This window comes from Theropithecus gelada, chromosome 6 (genome assembly GCF_003255815.1).
Source record: "Theropithecus gelada isolate Dixy chromosome 6, Tgel_1.0, whole genome shotgun sequence".
NCBI classification, from domain to species: domain Eukaryota; kingdom Metazoa; phylum Chordata; class Mammalia; order Primates; family Cercopithecidae; genus Theropithecus; species Theropithecus gelada.
In genome coordinates this window covers 90,032,523-90,058,694 of record NC_037673.1, presented here as the reverse complement: position 1 = coordinate 90,058,694, position 26,172 = coordinate 90,032,523, and the positions used below count along the sequence as shown (strand labels likewise).

Sequence of the window (26,172 nt, the reverse complement as noted above, 5' to 3'; positions counted from 1 at the left end):
TTTCTGCCTTCATTTCATTATTTACCCAGTAGTCATTCAGTAGCAAGTTGTTCAGTTTCCATGTAGTTTTGTGGTTTTCTTAATCCTGAGTTCTAATTTGATTACACTGTGGTATGAGAGATAGTTTGTTGTGATTTCTGTTCTTTTACATTTGCTGAAGTGTGTTTTACTGCCAATTATGTGATCAATTTTAGAGTAAATGTGATGTGGTACTGAGAAGAATGTATATTCTGTTGATTTGGGGTGGATATCTATTAGGCCTACTTGGTCCAGAGCTGAATTCAAGTCCTGAATATCCTTGTTAATTTTGTGTCTCATTGATCTGTCTGATATTGACAGCAGAGTGTTAAAGTCTGCCATTATTATATGGGAGTCTACGTCCTTTTGTAGGTCTCTAAGAACTTGTTTTATGAATCTGGGAGCTCCTGTATTGGGTGCATATATATATATATATATATATATATATATATATATATATACACACATATATATATATATGATAGTTAGCTCTTCTTGTTGAATTGATCCCTTTACCATTATGTAATGGCCGTCTTTGTCTCTTTTGATCTTTGTTTTGGTTTAAAGTCTGTTCTATCAAAGGCCAGGATTGCAATCCCTGCTTTTTTTTTTTTTTTTTTTTTTTTTTGCTTTTCATTTGCTTGGTAGATCTTCCTCCATCCCTTTATCTTGAGCCTATGTGTGTCTTTGCACATGAAATGTATCTCCTGAATACAGCACACCAATGGGTCTTGACTTTTTATCCAATTTTCCAGTCTGAGTCATTTAATTGTGGCATTTAGCACATTTACATTTAAGTTTTATATTGTTATGTTTGAATTTGATCCTGTCATTATGATGCTAGCTGGTTATTTTGCCCATTAATTGATGCAGTTTCTTCACAGCATTGATGGTCTTTACAATTTGGCATGTTTTTGCAGTGGCTGGTACCAGTTGTTCCTTTCCATGTTTAGTGCTTCCTTCAGGAGCTCTTGTAACGCAGGCCTGGTGGTGACAAAATCTCTCAACATTTGCTTGTCTGTAAAGGATTTTATTTCTCCTTCCCTTATGAAGCTTAGTTTGACTGGATATGAAATTCTGGGTTGAAATTTATTTTCTTTAAGCATGTTGAATATTGGCCCCCACTCTCTTCTGGCTTGTAGGGTTTCTGCAGAGAGATCCGTTGTTAGTCTCACAGACTTCCCTTTGTGGGCAACCCGAGCTTTCTCTCTAGCTGTCCTTAACATTTTTTCCTTCATTTCAAACTTGGTGAATCTAACGATTATGTGTCTTGGGGTTGCTCTTCTCGAGAAGTATCTATGTGGTGTTCTCTGTATTTCCTGAATTTGAATGTTGGCCTGCCTTGCTAGGTTGGGGAAGTTCTCCCAGATAATATCCCAAAGAGTGTTTTCTAATTTGTTTCCATCCTCCCAGTCTCTTTCAGGTACACCAGTCAAACGTAGATTTGGTCTTTTCACATAGTCCCATATTTCTTGGAGGCTTTGTTCATTTCTTTTCACTTTTTTCTCTAATCTTGTCTTCTCACTTTATTTCATTAATTTGGTCTCCAATCACTGATCACCTTTCTTGCACTTGATCAAATTGGCTATTGAAGCTTGTGTATGCTTCATGAAGTTCTCATACTGTGGTTTTCAACTCTGTCAGGTCATTTAAGCTCTTCTCTACACTGGTTATTCTAGTTAGCCATTCGTCTAACCTTTTTTCAGGGTTTTTATCTTCCTTGTGATAGAACATGCTCCTTTAGCTCAGAGAAATTTGTTATTACCGACCTTCTGAAGCCTACTTCTGTCAGCTCGTCAAACTCATTCTCCCCCCAGTTTTGTTTCCTTGCTGGTAAGGAGTTGTGTTCCTTTGGAGGAGAAGAGGCATTCTGGCTTTTGGAATTTGCAGCCTTTCTGCTCTGATTTCTCCCCATCTTTGTGGTTTTATCAACCTTTGGTCTTTTATGTTAGTGACATATGGATGAGATTTTGGTGTGGATGTCCTTTTCGTTGATGTTGATGGTATTCCTTTCTGTTTGTTAGTTTTCCTTCTAACAAACAGGCCCCTCAGCTGCAGATCTGTTGGAGTTTGCTGGAGATCCACTCCAGGCCCTGTTTGCCTGTGTATCACCAGTGGAGGCTGCAGAACAGCAAATATTGCTGCCTGATCCTTCCTCTGGAAACTTCATCCCAGATGGGCACCCGCCTGTGTGAGGTGTCTGTCAGCCCCTACTGGGAGGTATGTCCCAGTCAGGCTACATGGGGATCAGGGACCCACTTGAGGAGGCAGTCTTTCCATTATTGGAGCTCAAACGCCATGCTGGGAGAACCACTGTTCTCTTCAGAGCTGTGAGGCAGGGACGTTTAAGTTTGCAGAAGCTGTTTGTTGCCTTTTGTTCAGGTATTCCCTGCCCCCAGATGTGGAATCTAGAGAGGCAGTAGGCCTTGCTTAGCTGTGGTGGGCTCCACACAGTTCGAGCTTCTGGGCTGCTTTGTTCACACTGTGAGCATAGAACCACCTACTGAAGCCTCAACAATGGCCGACATTGCTCCCACTGCCAAGCTCTAGCATCCCAGGTCAATCTCAGACTGCTGCGCTAGCAGCAAGGAAGGCTTCTTGGTTGTGGGACCCACCTAGCCAGGCACAGGAGGGAATCTCCTGGTCTGCCAGTTGCGAAGACCATGGGAAAAGCACAATATTTGGACATGAGTGTACCATTCCTTCAGGTACAGACACTCATGGCTTCCCTTGGCTAGGAAAGGGAAATACCCTGACCCCTTGCACTTCCTGGGTGAGGTGACACCCCACCCTGCTTTGGCTCACCCTCCATGGGCTGCACCTACTGTCCAACCAATCCCAATAAAGTGAACCAGGTACCTCAGTTGGAAATGCCGAAATCACCTGTCTTATGCGTCAATCTCACTAGGAGCTATAGACCGGAGCTGTTCCTATTTGGCCATCTTGGAAGTGCCTCCCCAAGGAATCTGTTTTTAACAGGATCACTCAGAAGAGTGGGGAAAAGATGGTTTTAATAAATAATTTGGAGCAAATAGTAACTAAACAAGAAAAAAAGTATTTGGATTGAATAACATTGCTTGTTTTATGTGGTGCAACTGCATGTTACTCTCTTCATGATACATTTCTTTAGGAGTGATAAATTTTTAATGAAAATAGAAGGAATGTTTTAAATATGCATTTTCCAAGGTGCCCCTATTACCTGTGTTGCTACAATCTATGGACTATCTTATTAATAAGCTTTTCTTAGGTATGTAATCTTCAGGATGTCTTTGTGTATTTCCAACATCTCTTCTTCCTGACTCAAGCCCATATGTCATGGTTTAATGACAGTACTGTAACTAGTAATCTGGGCAACTAATGTGAATATGCCCTCTATCCCATTGTGGCAGTGATAAAGCTTTGTCCAATCATTTTTCAGGTACGTTTTACATACTTTGGAAAAAAAAAAAAAAAACTTTGCTGAAGGTACTAGAGAAGAGACAGTTCTGCCGACAACCCTTGAGAAAATAATTTTCTACCTCCTTAGGATTAGAAGACCAGTTCATTCTTAGTGTCTTCTGAAATAAAATTAGGTAAGAAATGTTTTTCTTCTTATTTTGCATAATTTGTACTGTGCTCACTCAATTTCCTTGAAAGCTTCTATAATTCTCTTCCTTTGGCCTCTAAGAGAATACAGTTAGCATTCTCCTTTAGGAAGTCAGTGTGCCAGCCAGCTATCAGCTTTATGATTTACCTGATCTCCAATGTTAGGGAAAGCACAATTCGATTTTTAACCAAGTCTTCTACACAACACTGCAGCAGGGCCACCAGCATCTCTCTTTATGTTCCTTTCTTTGAAATTCCCCATTCTATGCAAACGGTATACTTTTATTTTTAAATTCTTCATGTGAGATGAAACCACCACTAACTGACTTTACTTGTCTTTAGTTCAACATCAATGAATTGAATGAAATAATTAGTATTTTTGTTACCCTTTCTTATTTCTAGGAAATAAAATACCACTGCTTGTTTAACTTGTGACTTGTCTAAACATGTTGAAAGCATTGACTATAAGGCATAACACTCAGACTCTGAAAGGAATTGTGACAAGTTCAGTCAAAAGGGAAAAGAGGAATAATTTATAAAAGGCGCTGCAGATAATGATGCCAGCCAGTTATTTTAAAATGCATCCATCTCACCTTTTAATGAATTAGATTTGTCAACAGCAAATGTTTTATGCACTACTTCTAATAAAAGTGGCATGCTAGGAATGCAGTGCTTTGAGGTTGGCTTCTTCAAAGCTTTAGAGTATCTTCAATCCAAAGATATTTTTTAAATAATAGATATTAAAAAGTATATTTAAATATTATTAAGGTTGTGACACAAACACCAATGACAAAATTCAGGAGTTTCAAAGCAGAGGCTGACATGCTATCACAATTTCACATTAGAACTGTTTTTTAAATTAGGAGTATAACAGACTGATTTGGGGATTGTGTGTCAGTTTAACTTTAAATTCTCTGGTTGTTTTGGTTGGTGTCACAACCTTAATGTCAACTTTTCAAATAGGTTTCTACATTTCCTTTGGTTCGGGGTCATTAAAAAATGCATGTGATAAATCCAAGAGGCATAAATAGGTCATACAGAAGTGGAATTCCTTGCTCCTCTGGAGGTGAGAGACAGCTAATTTATAAATGGAAAACAGTTAGCTTAGGCATTTTCATTAAATTTATGTTTTTCAGTATTTGATTAAGAAAAATGTAAACTCAAATAACAAGACATGATGTTGGTATATTTCTGTTGAAATTCTATTCCTCTTGTACCTCTAATCCTAATGATTTGATCTTGTTGGTGTTATCACCTCTATAGATACAAAGAACCTCATATTTCACTATTGATATTTTTTTCACTAAGAGCACATGTTTAATTTCGTTTTGTGAATGCTTATTTGATATAATTGAGTACAGGTAAGCCCTGTCTTGGAAAGTACATCTGGCAATCCTTTATATAAAGCATTGTTATGCAGAGTTTTTGGTAAAATCTTACTATTTTAAAATAACACTTGTCACAGAAAGTAAAATGAAAGTAAAATCCTATGTGTTGTGTGTTTTTTAAAAAACCTAGTACCACAGCAGACAAAGGAGCAGCCAGGAACACCAATCTGTAGGGAAAGAGAAAGGGCAGAGAGGAAAGAATAATCCCCTTACCCAGATCCCTCCCTTTTCCTTGATTCTTATCTGTCATGATTTTACTTGGCAGGTCTGTATTGCCTATGTTGAATCTAGTTTTGATTTAGAAAAATAAATATAATAGAATTTGTACCACAATTTTTTTTTAATCACCTATGTTGGAAAAATAAAAGATAAAGGGGTAGGCAAATTATTTATTGACCTTTTCTTGCTGACTCTTAAAGATAGCCACCAACCAAAAACACTTTCTAGCTCTCATCTTCTTTTTTTTTTTTTTTTTTTTTTTTGAGACGGGGTCTCGCGCTGTGTCACCCAGGCTGGAGTGCAGTGGCGCGATCTCGGCTCACTGCAAGCTCCGCCTCCCAGGTTCACGCCATTCTCCTGCCTCAGCCTCCGAGTAGCTGGGACTACAGGCGCCCGCCACCACGCCCGGCTAGGGCTAGTTTTTTGTATTTTTAGTAGAGACAGGGTTTCACCATGTTAGCCAGGATGGCTCTCATCTTCTTGATTGAAACACCTGGCTCTGGTTTTAATCAATGACTGGGTAAACATTAGTTTTTCTTTTCTAATGTACTCCATTCTTTCTATGTCTTTATTTTTCAACAGTGTTGAAATACATTTCTTAGAGTTTTCATTTGGGAAGTTACTATGAAATTTTATCTTCATTTCTGGTGCTAACTCTACTTTTCCTACACATTAGCTTCTCTGATTTGGGGTTATTATTCAATCACTACATTTTTGATAAATAATATTCTTTTACGTTTCAGTTCTCAAAGGCAGGAAGTAATTGTGCTGCATTGTATTATAGTTTGAATATGTGTACAGTTGTCTATGAAGGCATTGATTAAATCCTCTGAATTTATTTAAACTGTAGCAGTGTTCTTCCTTGAACAAATATTTTAAATCATTGTTATTGTTGATATTAATACTAGTACTGACATATATTTCGTTGAAATAAAATTTTTTAAACTAAAATGGCTTTTTCAAAGTTCAGAGGAAGCTATTCAAATAAATGAATTGGAACTCAGTGTGTACCTGCAATATAGAAAAGTTTTCTGGCATAGAAACAAAATATGCTCTTTAAATATCATAGACCAAACCAGCTTTATGCAAATTCATTTAGAGCACTTTCAGATTTATGTATTTAATAAAGCTGGATGGTGGTTCTAACTTACGTATTTAATGTCCTTCATTGTACAGTGATGTTCTTGTGACTGCCTGGAAAAGAATGATGACATTTTATTTAGTGTTTCTCCTAGATCAATCAATTCTATAAATGGCTTTCTAATGGGATACAATATATGCTTTTAATATTTTTCAATAATACTGAGAGATAACCTTTATTGAGTTCTTTCTATGTGCTAAGACTGTTCTATGTACTATCTATGGATTATCCCATGTAATCCTGGTAACAACCCTTTAATGCTCTCACTCTTTTACGGATATAGTAGAGGTATATGAGGAGAAGGTTATACAACTAGTAAGTAATGGAGCTGGTACTGAAACATCAGCAGTGTGTTGCCAGGAACGGTGGCTCACGCCTGTAATCCCAGCACTTTGGGAGGCCAAAGCGGACGGATCACAAGGTCAGGAGTTCAAGACAGCCTGGCCAACATAGTGAAACCCTGTCTCTACTAAAAATACAAAAATTAGCCGGGTATGGTGGCACATGCCTGTAGTCCCAGCTACTGGGGAGGCTGAGGCAGGAGAATCGCTTGAACCCAGGAGGCAGAGGTTGCAGTGAGCTGGGACCATTCCATTGTACTCCAGCCTGGGTGACAGAGTGAGACTCCTTCTCAAAAAAGAAGAAAAGAAACATAAGCAGTGAGACTCCAGAGTTTGAACTCTGAACCTTTCCTACTCAAAATATGATCTTCAGGCCAGCGGTGTTACCATCACCCAGGAACTTGCTACAAATGCAGAATCTCAGAGCTGCTGAAAATCTGCATCTTTAACAATGTACTTAGGTGACCAGCACATGAAAAATTGAGAAGCACAGCTGTAAACCACTATACTAGTCTGCCCTTAAATTCAGAATTAAGTATCTTTTAAAACACATTTTTATTTTTCTGTATGATGCTGAATTCCTATTTGATGCTAATTTTGGAATTCCTGTCATATTTCAAGTCCTTTATAATGAGATCTAGCAACTAAACATAAACAGGGATGCAAGGTAGTCACAATTTATCTTAAAATCAATTGTATAAAAAACAGAAAAAAAAAAAAAACCCAAACCATAAACAGAAAGCATTTATATAGAGGCAGGTAATTGTTCCAACATCTAAGACTTTCTTAAAATCCTAGTGTAGCCCACTGTCTTTGAATGTAGATTCTGGAGACAGGCTGCCTGGTTTTGAAACTCACCTCCTATTTCTAGCTGTGGAATCTCAGGAAAATTATGTAATTCTATACCTCAGCATCCTCATCTGGGAAATAAGGTCTAAAGCCACAGTCTACAGAATTGTTGTAAGGATTAAATTAGTTAATGCATATAAAGGATTTAGAAAGAAACCTCTAATGAGATAAGTGAATAAATATTAACCACTGTTCTTAGCTATTATTTCCATCTTTGAATTGAATAGATTCACATCTCATACTTCTTGGCTATCTATTGGCAAGAAGTTGACAACTACTTTTCGTTAGCAGAGCTCACCACATAAAGGGATATCTTTGCTGTTAAGAGTCCAAACCACAAACCTCAGTTTTTGTATTTTCTGAAAACTGTCTTCCTGTGGCACTTTCTCTGTTCATGAGTTCTACTAAATGCCACTTGATTACGATACTTAACCAGTTAAGTTTAGTGTAATTAGTTCAAAGTGTTCAAAGTCAAAATGGAATGTGTTAACAGTATATTATAATTTTAAATATACGTACTTCTAAACTAAGTAAAATTAATGAGTATGCGAGTCCATTTGGTCAGCCTCTTAGGTAAGTAATACAGAAAAATTAGATAAAGAATATTTGTTTAAAGATTGAATGGACTCAAATCTGGTTTGTTTCTTTCTGGATGAACATAATTCTGAAATGATCATGATAGTCTTTAGGGGAATGATGGTTTGGTGTACAAGTACACACCTAACAACTTTTCAGAAATATACCTATGTGTGAAGTGAGCTGGCATGTTTTTGAAAAGTACCACTTTGAAAGCTGATTTGTAAAATGCATTGAGATAAAAATGCTTAGTTAAAAGGATGCCCTGGGAAACTTTTCAATTGCTAAAGAGAGTTTAATTCACTAGGTCTGGGGTGGGGCACAGGTATCTGAATTTTTAACAAGTATCCCTGGTATTTTGGCTTACATTAGTTTTGGACTACACTTTGAAATACCCTGCAGTAAAGGTAAAGACATGTATTGAAATAAGCTTTTGTTGACTTCACATTCATTTTTGCAGTGTTGTCCTCCTTGGTACTGTTTTTGTCCATCCTGTGACCCGACTTTATCTATCCTTTGTCTCTTTTCCCATTCTCTGTTAGTAGATCCCAACCCTTCATTTTCTGCTTTTTTTTTTTTTTTTTTTTTTACCTTTTTCTTAAATATATCTCTTCTGGATTTTTCAATCATAGCTTTACGAATGGTTCTATAAAATGATCATAAATGTCTCCTTTTAATCTAAAAATCTCTAAGCCAAACTACAGATGCTGAAATCAACTTAGAAGATATAGGCAGCATTAAAAAGAAAAAAAAATGAAAAAACGAAAAGGAATAGAATAGAAAATGTAAGAGCAAGTGTTTAGGGTAAGTGAAGCTTTCTTTTAAGATATGTGTGTAGACACATACATTAAATTGCTGTGCATCTTTTAAACCAGTGGGTCATTATCCAGTAAATTCAACAAAAAAATTTTTTAAGGAGAGTTAAGTTTTTTCTTTTAATTATAACTAAAATCTTGGTCACCTCATTTATTAGCTCTGTAACTTACATATTTAAGGAGATGTTAGTAGACAACTATTATAATTTATAAATGTAAGGTGCTGTTATTGAGTAAATGGATTCTTCCGTGAGTAGGTGTGTCTCTTCTCTCACCAAGTAATGAAGCAGCAATGTAAGTTAGTTTAATTTTATTACTGTATGTGTACTAGTCTACTTGTTGTTGCTCTTAACAGAATACCTAAAACTGGACAATTTATAAAGAAAAGGAATGTATTTCTTGCAGTTCTGGAACTGAGAAGTCCAGGATCAAGAGGCCACATCTGGTGAGAGCCTTCTTGTTTGTGGGGACTCTCTACAGAGTCCAGAGGTGATGCAGGCTATCACATAGTGAGGGGGCTGAGCATGCTTGTTCAAATCTCTCGTTCTCTTATAAAGCCACCGTCCCACTCCCATTAATCTATCAACCCATTAATCTAGTAATCCATAATTCATGCATGGATTATTCCATTCATGAGGGCTTTGCTCTCATGACCCAATCACCTCTTTAAGGCCTCACCTCTCAATACTGCCACATTGAGGATTAAATTTCAACATCAGTGTTGGAGGGGACAAATATTCAAACCATAGCAACATGATTCACTGCTATAAATGCTAATTCTCTTATTCACGTTGTGTTTATTTTGTGTATATGTTAAGGTTTTTTTAAAGATTAAAAAATAATACTTTGTTATGATTGGCTACATCTTAGTCTCATGAACTACACTGTGACATCCTGAGCACTATCTTTTCTCATGCACTTCTCTCACATATCACCTTCCTCTGTATTCTGAACATTTCCACTTATATGGCCTACTCAAAATCATTATCTGTAACACTAATTTGCTATGCCTTCTTACCAGTATTTTCCTCCTAAGTTGTTAAAAATCTATTCATAAGCTACCATTCTGTCATTCAGATTAAACATCAATAATTTTCTTTGTAATAATTTATCCCCTACTACATAAACTTCTTATAGTCTCATCTTTCTATTCTGGTCTATCCTGGGGCTCTGGCCTGCAGAAATCCATATGGGCAAACATAGTAGTCACTCACTCCTCAGCCAAAGGCAGGCATGTGTATGCAATGTATGGTACCTATGGCTGCCTTTAGCAAGACCATGAAAGCCTTTGATATCAAATATGCATTGCATGGACAATGTCCATCTCTTTATTTTAGTCACCACTGTTATAATTGGTCTTCTTCCACACTGATTTTTATTGCTCAGGGAGAACCATACTTTGGCTTTACCATTGCTAGTTTCTAATTATGTAATCCACAATCTTTTTGCTTCTTAACATGATTTTGTAATTTTCACATGTGCCCTGTTTAGTTTCTCTGGTGATTTGGGCCTAAAGCCCAAACGTGTTTGTGCCTGAACATGTAACAGCAGCCTGGTTTTCTCTGAGCTGTAATCGTCTGCCTCACTCAGTGGCCCTAAGCTAGCTATCATATCCTGGATAGTCATTTCAGATCTATGTTTGTTTGTTTTTTTTCCTCATGGCCACATCCTCTTCCTATTTATCATCACCTTTATATCTGCTGATTAACTGTCTTCCTAATTGATTTTCTTCTGTCTGTTCTCTCACCCCACACCAAACCATCTTAACACTTTGTTTTATAAATATTTATAAAACACTAGTCATGCACTGCCTAAGTAAAAAAAAATTTATGATGCCCTGTTATCTATAGGATAAAGTCCAAATATTTTCCTCCTGGAGAGAAAAAACAAAGGCCTTAAAATATCTGGCCATAGCATACTTCTTCAATTTTATCTTTCACTATTTTCATCCATGAATTTTCTGCTCTGGTTCTCCAAAACAGTTCCATTTATGCTCCAGGGATGTTCTCATCATTTTAATTACAGGGGCCGCCAGTTGATGGTAGTCCATGAAACTGGAGCAGGTAGCTGTGAATGGGGTTTAGGAGTGGGATCCTAGTACACAGAAATTTCAAGATGAGAACCAGAGCCAGGTATAGTAGCTCATACTTGTAATTCTAGCTATTTGTGAAGCTGAGGCAGGATGATTGCTTGAGTTTAAAAAGTTCAAGGCTGCAGTGAGCTTATAGTGGCACCACTGAACTCCAGCCAGGGTGACAAAGTGAGACCTTGTCTCTAAAAAGACAAACAAACAAAAATTAATTTTAAAAAATGAAGACCTAATTATATATTGGCAATAATCAAGTTAGTAAGAGGTGAGGTTGTGGAACAGCAGGGAGATAAGCAGACTGACTCATTATCTACTTCTCAAGTTAATGTCTGGGGCTTCTTATGTCCTTTTTTTTTTTTTTTTTTTTTTTTGAGATGGAGTCTCACACTGTCACCCTGGCTGGAGTGCAATGGCATGATCTTGGCTTATTGCAACCTCTGCCTCCTGGGTTCATAAGACGCTCCTGCCTCAGCCTCCCGAGTACCTGGGATTACAGGCACACACCACCACACCCGACTGATTTTTTGTATTTTTAGTAGAGACGGGGTTTCACTATGTTGGCCAGACTGGTCTCAAACTCCTGACTTCGTGATCCACCCGCCTCAGCCTCCCAAAGTGCTGGGATTACAAGCGTGAGCCACCAAGCCCGGCCATCCTTTCTTTATTAGTTGTGGATCATTCCCCAAGTTGGAGAGGGCTTGAACCTATGTATAGTGGGAGATTAAAATGTCTCCAACTGTGGGGCCTGTGAGGCTATGGATTTTGGAAGATCACTGGCTCGCACCTTTAGGAAATCCTTTGCCTTCCTTTTTCTTGGGGCTTGCCTTTCCTATTTCCATCTGCCCATAGGGAGCTCTCTGCTGCAAGACTTCTAGATCATTTGATACTTGTATCACTCAGTTGATACACGTTAGCTAATGCCTTGTAATATTTATGAGGACTAAGGTCTGATTTTTTTAAAATCTTGCCCAAATTTCTATCTAAGGGGTCTGGGGAGTCATGCCCTACAAGCCATAAATTCTTATCAGATGGGTTTTATTTAACTGTATATATCATAACTTTCCAGTATGACTCTGGATATCGTTACGAGAAAAGGAAGAAAAGCAAAATATTTTACCCCAAAATATGTTTCCCTGCCATATTTTGAAATGGCCCTGCAAAGCCTTTCTTTGTGGGGGAATATCTGCATCTATAAAGAATCTCTATTAATATAGCTATATCTTTTTCTTCCTGGCCCTCCCAATCCTGAAGAGATTAACTAAAAGTCTAGCACCTTTTAAAGATCTAAATAGGAAACATTTGTCATCTGTTGACTCTAACAACCACCACTTTTAAACTTCAAAAGAGGCTGGGCCTGGTGGCTAACACCTGTAACCTCAGCACTTTGGGAGGCCTCGGTGGGTGGATCACTTGAGGTCAGGAGTTTGAGACCAGCCAGGCCAACATGGTGAAACTCTGTCTCTACAAAAATACAAAAAATTAGCCAGGCATGGTGGCACATGCCTGTAGTCCCAGCTACTAGGGAGGCTGAAACAGGAGAATTGCTTGAACCTGGGAGGTGAAGGTTGCAGTGAGCTGAGATCGTGCCACTGTACTCCAGCCTGGGTGACAGAGCGAGACTCCCTCTCAAAAAAAAAAAAAAAAAAAGAAGAAAGAAAGACTTAAAAAGAACCTTGGTCTCCACAATCTTTTATCTTAACCTGAACATTTCCTTTCTATCAATCCCAGGTCTTTAGACAAACTCAACCAATTGTCACCAGCAAATGTATAAATTTACCTATAGCCTGGAACAACCCCCCAACCCCCCCCCCACGCTTTGAGTTGTCCCGCCTTTCTGAACCAAACCAATGTGTTTCATAAATATATTTGATTGATGTCTCATTTCTCCCTAAAATATATGAAACCAAGCTGTACCCTGACCAACTTGGGCACATGTTCTCAGCACCTCCTGAGAGCTGTGTTATGGGCCATAGTCACTCATATTTGGCTCAGAATAAATCTCTTCAAATGTTTTATTAGAGTTTGATTTTTTACTTCTCAGATGTCAAAAGTGAAACACTCATTATCATATCAAACAAAAATAGATTATAAAGAATTAAAATTCCCTTTCAGCTGTCCCTTTTTAATTCTATCACCCACAGATAAGCACTGCTAATAGATTAGTGTGTATTCTTTATTATTTTATGGGATAGTTTGTTTTTACAAAAATATCCTGTATTATGCTGTATATATAGTTCTATAATTTTTTAAATTAAATAATATAATATTCTGGAAATCTTTCCATGTCATGCCATAGAAAGGTAGGTTATAATTTTTAATGAACTGCAGATTTTTCATTTTTGAGTGAAGCATTATATAACAGTTATATATAAATTAACCAGAATAGGTTTAGATAGACCTATACTGTGTACTTCTAAACTGTGACATGGTCTCATATGTGAGACACCAGTATAATGAATGACACTCACACTTTAACATGTGGCTAAATTGCCAATAACCCATTTTTCTTTTTTAGATTCTTTCCAGAAGGACTGTAAAGTAAAACATCTTTTTCAAGAATGGTAGGAAGGGTGCTTACTGATAAAGTGAGTACACTCAGACATGAGCAGTTAAGTACAGCTAACTCCTTCAGGTTTGGGTGATGGTGGTAGCAGAAGTACTTAATGCTGCCACCCCGTGCCCTGGTCAGTTGATTGCACATTTCCCAGTATTTATTTAGTCTTGTCATAGAGTGAATATTGTCCAAACTTGGTTTTTTTGTGGGGCTTTTTTTTTTTTTTTTAAGAGATAGAGTCTCACTATGTTGCCTAGGCTAGAATGCAGCAGCTTTTCACAGGCACAATACTAGCACACTACAGGCTTGAACTCTTGGACTCAAGCAATGCTCCCACCTCAGTCTCATAGTAGCTGGAACGACAGGCACATGCCTTTGTGCACGGCCACTAAAAAGGTTTTGTTTATCATGTACCATACGGCATAAAACTACAACTACTTATTTATTTTATTATTGGATAATGTATTTTTATTTTATAATATCATTTTTAGCAACAGTGATAACAAAACAAAATATCAGTGCACATTTATCAGACAATACTGAATTTCCTTGATTTGCTGGAAATAATTAATGTGTAACTCACATAAAATATTTGTTGACATTTACCATTCACCATGATGACTCTATAATGGTATAACTGACCACATGAAAACAGTGAAAGAGGCATCTGTGAAAGAGGCATCAACATCTAATGCATAGTTTTATTTTAAGACCATATTTAAAAATACTACCTTTTAATACTTAGCCACAGAAGGTACATTTGTATACCACTCTGTCAGGCATGACTTTTTATTTAGATCAAGTGACTGTTCTGAATGAATTTCCTTTATTTTTAGTTTCAAGTTTTCTTGTGCATGTATGAAAAGTGAAACAATAGTTTTTAGTGTATTCCCTCCATTAGAAGAACGTCAATCATTAAATTATGCCAGTAGTACATCAGTATTACTGGATACTTCTAATTGTAGAAAATCAATTAATTCCAATATTAATGGTTCAAATTTCTTATCTAATTCATTAAATCAAAGTAAAGCATTTGAAAGTTCATTCTGTTGAAGTTGAAACACTTGACAGTATTGTGAATATTATTGCAAATTAAGTTACAAACTGCAACATCAATGATAAAATTATTTTCTCTTGGTACTATTAAAAATATATTGTTGTGGAGCACAACATCATATAAATGCCTTCTTTTAGCAAATTTAGAACTTGTGGGGAAAACTATACTTGAAATATTTTGTAATGCACACAGTAATTCATAGTTATATCCCCCAAATCTGCAATATTCTACCAATCCAAATGGAACATGTAGTTGTCAAGTACAAATATGATTATACATATACAAGGTAAACAGCCTATAAATGTTCATGATTAGACTGAAGTTGAATAAAACAAAAGTATGACACTATGCACTTTCTTTTTGGATCAGAAATGTCTGAGACTTTGAATAATTACTTTGTAAATCAACTTAAGTGTCCCATCATAATATTAAACATTTTTGTAAAAATGTCCTCTAAATTTTGGCCACAGTTTCTTCTGAATCCATTAGAAATATTTAATGAAAGCATTCAACAAATGGAGGGCAAAATATTCAGCTTATGTTAAGCTTTTACGGAATTGCAATTATTGAAAACAAAGCTTGCAAATGGGAGGATATTGAAATGTATCCCCATGAAATCAAAGGAAGAATTGAACAAATTAAATGATAAGCACTCAAACTACATGCAGGATTTAATTGTGAAATTCCCAATTATGCGTTGAAATACCCAAGACTTATGGGGAAAATCTTTTGATAGAGATGAAATTTTCTATTGGATACATTTACATTCTGATATAAAATGATGTTAAACTGAGAAATGTTATGGTTTTGCAGCACTTACAGTTTAGCAAACTGTTCAAAATAATCATTAGCATTTATTTGATGAGTTTTGTCTTTTTAAATTTTTGGTCAAAGAAATGCAACCTGCATGGAGGCAAAAAAAAAAAAAAATAGTACCTGTAAAAATATTTGAGCTAGAATATTTATGTATTTCATTACTAAAAATTAAAATTGAGAATGTAATTCATATGGCAAAATTTGCTCTGAACTTAGTAAATTTACTAGGTAGTTTATCACCTGAGAGAGAGTATTTTCTCAATTAAAAATATTATAATCTACATAGAAGAGTCTATTCATGGTGTGAACAACTTTAAATTTGCTAACAAAATGAAACTTGGAAAAATATAAAAATAATACAATCATATTTTTAAATGCATTTTTCAAGAAATATCTGTGGATGACAGATAAAGCTAAGAAACTCATTAAAGTATGCAAAAATATATCAAGAATCATCTATTTATTTATTTTTCAAGCAATATAAAGATATTTTTACTTTTGAAAGCAAAGATACAAACTTTTTTGAAAGAATATTATTTTTAAAAATAGTGTTTCAATGTAATTAGTTTATACATCAGCAATTATAATAAAACTACTTAATTGGTTAGTAATATGTGTTTCAAAAATTATATAATTTTAATAATTTTTGGTACCTGCTTTTTAATCTCAAAAAAGTCCTGATTTGGATGGTAATTTATATGGGCATTTTGTGTAAATATGCTTCATTCCCTCCTTCTCATTCAATTTCCCCTTTTCTAAGTGCTTGCTAGATATATTTCTTGTATTTCAAAGTCATTATTCTAAAATTGAACATACCACCCCAGTGTCCATTAACAGATTAATGGATTAAGAAAATGTGGTATATATACACAGTGGAATACTATTCAGCCTTGGAAAGGAAATTCTGTCATTTGCAACAATATGGATGAACCTGGAGGACATTACACTAAGTGAAATAAGCCAGGAACAGAAAGGTAGATATGGCATGTTCTCACTTATATCTGGAATCTAAAACAATTGAAATGATAGAAGCAGACAGTAGAACAATGGTTACAAGAGCCTGGGGAGTGAGGAGAATGGAGAGATGTGGGTCAAAGGGTAAAGTTTCATTTAGACAGGAGGAATAAATAATAAGTATTGAAGGCAATGGATATGTTAATTAGCTTGATTCAATCTTTCCACACTGTATATGTATGTCATAAAATCACTTTGTAGCCCATAAATATATTCAATTATAATTTATCAATTAAAAAGAATTTAAAAAATAAAATGAACACACCGTTTCCCCACTATAACCTACCTTTTCCTAATTTTCTCTTAAGAGTCTAACTTTATTACCAGTCACTTAGAGTTAATTTGCAGCCAGTTGCAGTGGCTCAGGCATGTAATCCCAGCAGTTTGGGAGGCTGAGGGAGGTAGATCACTTGAGGTCAGGAGTTTGAGACCAGCCTGGCCAACATGGTGAAACCCCATCTCTACTAAAAATAAAAAAATTAGCCAGGTATGGTGGTGGGCGCCTGTAATCCCAGCTACTCAGGAGGCTGAGGCAGGAGAATTGCTTGAACGTGAGAGGCAGAGGTTGTGGTGAGCTGAAATTACACCACTGCACCCAACCTGGGCGACAAAGGGAGATTCTATCTCAAAAAATAAAATAAAATAAAAAGGAATTAAAATCTTGCTATAAACATGGATTTTTTTTTTTCCTATGTTTTACAAAGATCATTCTGGCAGCAGATGGAGAATGAGTTAGAAGATGATGATGCAAAAAAACAGGGGGAGACCAGCCATGGTGGTTCACACCTGTAATCCCAAACTCCTGAGTTTGAGACCAGCTTGGGCAACAGTATGAGACCTCATCTCTACCAAAAAAAAAAAAAAAAGGAAAGAGAGAAAAGAAGAAAGAAAGAAGGAAAGAGAAAGAGAAGGAAGGAAGGAAGAAAGAAAGAATTAGAAAACTGCTGCACTAATCCAGATGATGGGGTTTGTTTAACCTAAAGGGATAAGTTTAATCTAAAGCTGCCTTCTTACATATTTTAAATTCAGTTTCTTCATACATAGTGAACCATAACCTAACTGGATATGTAAACAGACTCTAACCTACTCTTGTAACAAGTAGCCTAGCCCAGGAGCAGTTCCTCGTGCTTGTAATCCCAGCATTTTGGGAGGCTGAAGCAAGAGGATCACTTGAAGCCAGAAGTTAGAGACCAGTCTGGGCAACGTAGGGATACCTCATCTCCGGCACACACACACACACACACACACACACACACACACACACACACACTCAAAAATTAGGCATGGTGACTCATGCTGGTAGTCGTAGCTACTTGGGAGTCTGAGGTGGGAGGATCCCTTGAGCCCAGGAGGTCAAGGCTGCAGTAGGCTTTGATCATGCCACTACATTCCGGCCTGGGTGACAGAATGAGATCTTGTCTGCAAAAAAAAGGGGAGGAGGGAAATAGAAAGAAAAGGAGCTGGTAAAGGAACCTGAGTTATGGTAGTCAAGATAGAAGTGGTGGAAAAACAGTGCTCTGAGATCCAATGGATTAGCCTTTGGGGAAGAAAGAAAGCTGGAACTAGTGTCAAGTGTAGCAGGTTGGAGGGAAGACTGACATCAGACAATTTTGAGGTTCTGATAACTTTAGGAGGAACTCAGGCCTAGTTTAAAAAGGGAATGGTCAGGGCAGGCACTGTGGCTCACGCCTGTAATCCTAGCACTTTGGGAGGCTGAGGCAGTGGGTCACTTGAGGTGAGGAGTTCAAGATCAGCCTTGCCAACATGGTGAAACCCCATCTCTACTAAAAATGCAAAAATTAGCCAGGCGTGGTAGCAGGTGCCTATAATCCCAGCTACTCAGGAGGCAGAGGCAGGACAATTGCTTGAACTCGGGAGGTGGAGGTTGCAGTGAGCCGAGATCGCACCATTGCACCCCAGCCTGTGCGAAAGAGTGAAACTCCGTCTCAAAAATAAATTAATTAATTTTTTTTTTTTTTTTTTTTTTTTTTTGAGACGGAGTCTCGCTCTGCCGCCCAGGCTGGAGTGCAGTGGCCGGATCTCAGCTCACTGCAAGCTCCGCCTCCCGGGTTCACGCCATTCTCCTGCCTCAGCCTCCCGAGTAGTTGGGACTACAGGCGCCCGCCACCGCGCCCAGCTAGTTTTTTGTATTTTTTTTAGTAGAGACGGGGTTTCACCGTGTTAGCCAGGATGGTGTCGATCTCCTGACCTCGTGATCCACCCGTCTCAGCCTCCCAAAGTGCTGGGATTACAGGCTTGAGCCACCGCGCCCGGCCTAATTAATTAATTTAAAAAGGCAATGCTCACAGAAATGTTTTACAGTTGGAAAGTTTTAGATTTAACTTTAATCAATTAAACTTCAAAGATATAATTGTCATTGTTATAGTTTTACACTGTAACTGTTTTTCTAGTATTTCTCTACAGCTTATTGTTTATTTTTACTGTGAACTTTTTTTAGTTTTACATGGTATGTACAAGGGCATATTGATTTGTATTGAGTGTACTTTGATAACTTGTCAAGGACATCAGTTTCACTATAATATATAGAACTTTTGTAGAAATCTGACTTTGAAGTTGAGTGATTCCAAACACCTTTTTTTTTTTTTTTTTTTTGAGGTGGAGTTTCCCAGGCTAGAGTGCAATGGAGCAATCTCAGCTCATTGCAACCTCTGCCTCCTGGGTTCAAGTGTTTCTCCTGCCTCAGCCTCTCAAATCGCTGGGATTACAGGCTCCCACCACCATGCCTGGCTAATTTTTGTATTTTTAGTAGAGATGGGGTTTCGTCATGTTGGCCAGGCTGGTCTCAAACTCCTGACGTCAGTTGATTCACCCGCCTCAGCCTCCCAAAGTGCTGGGATTACAGGCGTGAGCCACCATGCCCGGCTTAAAACACCTTTTAAAATCTCTTTAGATTTCATTTCAGAACCTGTTTCTCAATAGTGTCTATGGGTAAAATTGTAACTGTTTTATGGTTTGACTTATTAGCTGTTACTTTTCAGAATTACATCAAGAATGTGTTCTAGATATTTAAAATTTATTTAGTAGTTAAAGCACTTAAGTAGTTTCTCCCCTGCAGTCTATACCTACATAATATCTCTTACATGTTCATTTTGATGCCTCAGCTTTGGTATGTGATTCATCTCTTAGTAGATAAATGCTAGGTTCTTTCGTCTCAATTACAGTCATTGGTCTGATAATCCTGTGAGTCAGTCTACACAAAACAAGGAGCTCATATCAAACTCCTGGCAGGTTTAGTTAAAATTAAAATGCATGCTTAACTGTAGAGATTGTCAAGTGTGGAAATAATATTTGTCCAGCTGGACAGCTTTCTTTTGTAGTTGCTAAATGAAAGTTGAGATTCTGTCTGCTCCTTGAAAGCTTCTGTGTCATGAAGGTAATTTGGACTGTTTGTGGTTTGACAGGGATTATTAAAATCAGATGAAGTGAAGGGAAGCAAGTGTGAGAAAGCAAAATTGACACTGACACTCTCTATTATTTGCAGCTTGGATCATGATGACTATGTTGATATGATAGATTCACTGTTGAGATAAGTAAAGCAGCAAATAAAATAAAAAGCAAGTATAGTGGTGGATTTTTAGATTTAACTTGAAGAAATCCAAAATTTACTTTCATTGATTGTTTTTTAAATAGATTTTCAGCTTATTTCATATGAATTTATCTTAACCACCGACAAATTATACTTCTATTGAACTATGGAATTAAAATGCATACTACAAAGGCTGTATGACAGAAGATTAAATATTAAAGACGTAGATCACACGATTAAATCATAGAATTTTAAAACTAGAGAGTCTTTAAAAATCATTTTTATCTAACATCCTTTTTTTTGTAGGTGGAAACTAAAAGACGTTTTAAGGTACCACATTTAAATTTTAATTGATAGCTTCCTACCTTTTCACAATTTTTAAAAAATGGCTTAAATAGTTTAAAAGCCATTTAGAAATTATTTAAGCCACATTCGTAAGTAACTTTTTTCTGTTTAATAATACTCAAGTTATGTTATTATAGTTATATATAGCGTTTAAATAGTATTATCTACATTGGTGAAATGCCTTTCATAAATATGATTTTCTACTGAGAACATTATTAGTGTAGAGGAAGTTATGACTAGAAAGCTGTTTCAAGATATCAATCAAGAACGGCTGTAGTAGAAAAATATAATTATTTTATTGGAAGAGAAATTGTCATGCGCGTCCGTGTGATGAGACCACCAAACAGGCTTTGTGTGAGCAATAAAGCTTTTTAATCACCTGGGTTCAGGCAGGCTGAGTCCAAAAAGAGAGCCAAGGGAGATAAGGGTGGGGCCGTTTTATAGAATTTGGGTAGATAAAGGAAAATTACAGTTAAAAGGGATTTGTTCTCTGGAGGGCAGGAGTAGGGGTCACAAGGTGCTCAGTTGGGGAGATTTCTGAGCCAGGATGAGCCAGGAAAGGACTTTCACAAGGTAACGTCATCACTTAAGGCAAGGACTGACCATTTTAACTTCTTTTGTGGTAGAATGTCATCAGTTAAGGCGAGGACCAGCCATTTTCACTTCTTTTGTGGTGGAATGTCGTCAGTTAAGGCGGGACAGGGCATTTTCACTTCTTTTGTGATTCTTCAGTTACTTCAGGCCATCTGGGCTTATATGTGCAAGTCACAGGGGATGCGATGGCTTGGCTTGGGCTCAGAGGCCTGACAGAAATTAAGTTAAATATGAAGAACTATATGTATGTAAAACAAGATGAGTTTTAATATGCATTGTGGAAAATTCTGTGTTTATTTAAGCAGGGTAGTGAAATGATCAGATCAGATTTATAAAATGAGAAGCCTAGAGTACATTTGCAAGACAGACACCAACTGGGTGTCCTACAATTCAATTCAAATTCAATTCTGACACTACCAGGACCCTGTAAGTTAAGAACTCAGATCCATAAGACTGCCCTCACTTCACCTGCCAGCTGCAGGTGGGTTTCCCAGATGACCCACACTTCTGCCACAAGACTACAAATTTGGGGGTTGCCACAGTTCGATAATTCATTAGAATGATGTACAGAACTCAGGGAAGCAGTATACATACAGTTTTATTAGAAAGCATACAAGGTAGGAACAGCCAAATGGGAGAAATGCATAAGACAAAGTAAGGAAGAGGATTATGGCACAGAACTTCCTCTCTGGGTGTGCCATCCTCTCAAGACATGGATGTGTTCACCAGTTTGGAAACTTCCTGAACCTCCTTGTTTAAGAATTTTTATTGAAATCCATTGCGTAGACACGATTGATTAAATCATTGGTCATAGGTGAATGGTCTCAATCCCAAGTCCCTTTCCTGTCTCTAGAGGTTAGAGTTAGAGGGAGTGGAACTGAAAGTTAACAATGCAGTAATCAAATGGTTGTTTTTTCTTAGACCAGCTCCCATCCTGAAGCTCTCTAGGGGCCCTCCTGAGTAACCTCATAAACATAAAGTCACCTGTGAATAACAAGAGACATTTCAATCACTCAGGAAATTCCAAAGGTTTTTGGAGCTCTGTGCCAGGAAGGGGGAAAGGAGTTAAAAGCAAATGTGTGTGTGTGTGTGTGTGCACGCGCACACAAGTGTATATAATTATACCACAAGATGTGAGTCTTGGAAGTCAGATGGGAGGTTTTTCAGCAAGAAATAATGTCCAAATCTGCGACACTGGTAGCAGACGGAGGTAAATGTCATCTTTGAGAGCATTTGGTGACCATTTAAGATCTTAGGGAGAAAAGTATCTGAGAACTTGGTGATCATTTAAAACAGGGGTCAGCAACCATTTTCTATTATGACTGAAATAACCAAAAGGCCAGACAGTAAATATTTTAGGATTTGTGGACACATATGGCCTCTGTAGCATATTCTTTTTTGTTTTTTATTTTTACAACTTATTAGATATGTAAAAACTATCTTTTCAGGCCATAGAAAACAACCATGTCATAGTTTGCTGATACCTGGTTCAAGATGTTAAGACAAGAAACAGGGAGATTAGGTAAATGATTATCCTGTTAGGCAGGAAGAGAAGCCAGTTTAAGGAAAGACTCTGAATTAAATTTTGGACATACTGAGTTTTCATTGGCCCTCTGAAGGTTTGCTGAAAATAATTACTGGCATGAGGCAGATGAGTGGGAGAAAAGACATATGAATTTATTTTTGTGTATATATACAGGAGCCTTCAGAACGAAGATCCAACCTCTACCCCTCCCAATAAGAGCTTATATACTATCTTGAAGTTACAGAAAGAACCAGGGCTCAGGGAATGGCCAAGAATGGGTTATGAAGGTAAATTAAGTTATAGGAGGGAGAGAAGAGGCTTGACTAGCCAAGGGGTCTTGTTATGTTGATGAAACCTCACAGGAAGCAGCCCTCAGAGAAACAATGGTAAATGTTTCTTTTCAGACTTTTAGAGGTGTTAGGCTCTCAGTTAATCTTTCCTAGATCCAGACAAGAGAAGGCCTGGCTGCATTAATGCAGTTTCTTTATGGATTCATGTTTTCCTCACAAAAGACAGCTTTGCAGGGCCATTTCTGTTTCCAGGCCTTCTGACAGCCACCTCACAATATGAAATACATTTTGTGGTAAAATATTTTGATCACCATCATGAGTTTCAAGAACCTTTGAATCAGTGATGTGGAATTGTCTAGTAAGTACTTGGAAATATGTATTGGAGTTTTGGAGGAAGGACTAGAATTAGAAATAGAGACTTTGAATTTTCATCATAGAGATGATGGTGTCAAGCTGAAATGACCAAAAGGATCAGAATCCAGTTTTAAAGAGTTTATTCAAGTGAAAAACTGGGAGTAGCCATTCCAAGAAACACAGACTCCAGGGAAATGGGGTCAGTTAAAGTCTTGCTTAGGTAGAAAACAAAATAAATTCAATAAGATTGTACCATTTTCTATACAAGGCTGGTTTATGAGTTACAATAATTTAATTAGTTACAGTTTGTTTTCATTTCCAAACAGCTTGTTTTCATTTTGTGTCCTATTTAAAAGAGAGTATTTAACATTCCATCTTAGACAGTGTGATAGTCATAAAGTCTTTACATAGAAAACGTAAGAGGGAAGTTAATCTGTAGTAAAGATAAACAGTTAAGAAAGAAGGGATCTTCCCTGGCACCCTATAGTCCTTTACAACATTTTCCAAAACAATATAAATTGTTTTATAGAAAACATAAAATAAAAGTACTCTTGAAAAATTGCATAAAATGCAGTTGATTTGCTTGAAGAAAGCTCAGTAAAGGTATTTAAAAGAATATAGGTGTAGGGAAGAAAAAGTAATATCCTTTCTTCCCATCTTAGGTTCATGGCTGAGGATCCTGTAAGTAGAAAACAGATTAACGAGAGAAAAGCATACAAATGTATTTGATATAAATTTTACATGACATGGGAGTGTTCAGAAATGAAGACCTATGGAAACAGAACAACTTATGTATTTTTATGGACAGTCATGAAGAATTATGTTGGATGACAAAAGGCTATGATCTAATAATAAATTGGTAGAATTTAGCAAGATCTGTTTGTTCTCATCCTTCTCTGTATGTCTCTGTCTTCAGAGATAAGGACATTGCTTTCTTCCGGGTATAGGGAATGCACCTGTGGAATGAAGGTCTTATGACCTACTTCAGTGGGAGGCGGAGAATTCTTTTACAATCTGCTTCAGAGAAGAAGGGCAGGAAGACAGTCAGAGAGACTTTCCTGTTTCTGCTGTTTTCTCAAGTGCGGAAGTACTCTAAACTTTGGATAACATGTCCTAAACCTCATCTCAGGTCTAGAGAGAAGCCTGTGTGGTGAATATTGGTGTTTAATGGCAGATATGGGAAAGAAGCTTATCAAGATATTTATTAATTTAACACAAAAAACTACTGTGGTTAGTTTAAGGGGAAAAAATGTGAGTGTTGGGCAGTGGAGCATGGAGAGGATTTATTGTGTGTATCTCACATAACCAAAAGAAAACTTCGTGAGTAATCAGGGAAGAGCAAAAACTGCACTTCTAGTGGCCTCAGCCAAAAAAATTCATACACATGCTTTTGGGAGGCTGGAATTAACTTGATTGGTTTACCACCAGTGATGTCTTATCCCTGCCTCCATTCCAAATTTCAAAACTCATTTAGTATATATCTAAATGTTACAGGGTGGTGGGGGGAGGTGGTGGTCCTTGCTCCCAGAGCTCCCAAAATGGTAGTGGGCCACTTCCAAGATGGTGGCAAGCCTTGTGTTCTCTGACCTCGGGTTCTTGGCTTCATGGATTCCAAGGAATGGAATCTGGGGCCATGTGGTGAGTGTTATAGCTCTATTAGAAGCCATGGGTCACGGAAGAGAACCGTGGAACCCAGTGACTAGTGTAAAGCTCTATTAGGATGAACCCAGGCACTTAGCTATGCAGGAACAATGGCAAGCCTTTAGCCTGATCAGGAGCGGCAATGGGCGCCTCCTGGGCACTTAGCTGTGCAGGAACAATGGCAAGCCTTTAGCCTGATCAGGAGCGGCAATGGGCACCTCCCTGGATCAGGACCACAGCAGACACCCTGCTGGATCCAGAGGGATGGAAGTCAGCAGCGGTTCTGCGATGGCAGCAAATAGCAATGGCAGCAAATAGCAATGGTGGACGGTGAACAAAAGCTCAGCTTGAGCCATAACAAACAGGGACCAGAAGAGTGTGCAGCTGCAAGATTTAATAGAGTGAAAACAGAGCTCCCATACAAAGGGAGGGGACCCAAAGAGGGTAACTGTTGCCGGCCGGAATGCCTGGGTTTATATCCCGATCATTGTCCCTCCTGCTGTGCTCTCAGGCAATAGATGATTGGCTATTTCTTTACCTCCTGTTTTTGCCTAATTAGCATTTCAGCGAGCTCTCTTTACTACCTGATTGGTTAGGTGTGAGCTAAGTTGCAAGCCCATGTTTAAAGGTGGATGCAATCACCTTCCCAGCTAGGAAACCCAGCTAGTCCTGTCTCTCATAATGGTCTAACCCTAAATCCATTATGACTAGGATTAGGTCCTATCACACAGAAATGGACCCTCATTGTATATCTGTATGTTGTATATTTGATTTAAAAAAAAAAAAAGAAGAAATGAGCCTTGCATGGTGGCTCATGCCCGTAAGCCCAGTACCTTGAAGTCTGAGTCATGTAGATTGCTTGAGCCCAAGAGTTTAAAAGCAGCCTGGGCAACATGGTAAAACCCAGTCTCTACAAAAATTAGCCAGGTGTGGTAGCACGTGCCTGTAGTCCCAGTTACAAGGGGGCTGAGGTGGGAGGATCACTTGGCCCAGGAGGTCAAGGCTGCAGTGAACTGTGATCGTCCCACTGCACTTAGGCCTGGACAACAGAGCCAGAACCTATCTCAAAATTAATTAATTAATTAATTAAAAAAGAAATGTGATCTGGCCAGATACCCAAAATGATGTTTCCTACCAGGAGCCTGGTAAACAAATAAATGGTGTGAGAGACAAGATGGAAAACTAGGAAGATTGTCAAGAGAGGAGACAATTTCAAGGAAGGAGTAGCTATCAGTACTGAATAGTGCAAAGAGATTAAGTGTGATAGGAACTGAAAAATATTTTGTCAATTTTAGTGTAAGGTTCGAGGCAGAAATTATTACTCTGGGTTGAGGAGTAAATGAGAGGTGAGAACACAGGAAATGTAGACTGCTATTTTGAGAAGCTGGGATATGAAAGGAAGGATTACTGGGGT

The 26,172-nt window shown here is 37.7% G+C and overlaps 1 protein-coding gene across 1 annotated transcript in view; it reads left to right on the top strand.

Moving 5' to 3' along the window:
- The window catches only part of KIAA0825 (KIAA0825 ortholog), a 485,484-nt gene that overhangs the window by 34,206 nt on the left and 425,106 nt on the right, over nt 1–26,172 (top strand). The window contains exon 2 of the mRNA XM_025387614.1: nt 3,437–3,590. The gene's annotated coding sequence lies outside the window, so the exon portion shown is untranslated. The remainder of the gene's footprint in view (nt 1–3,436; nt 3,591–26,172) is intronic.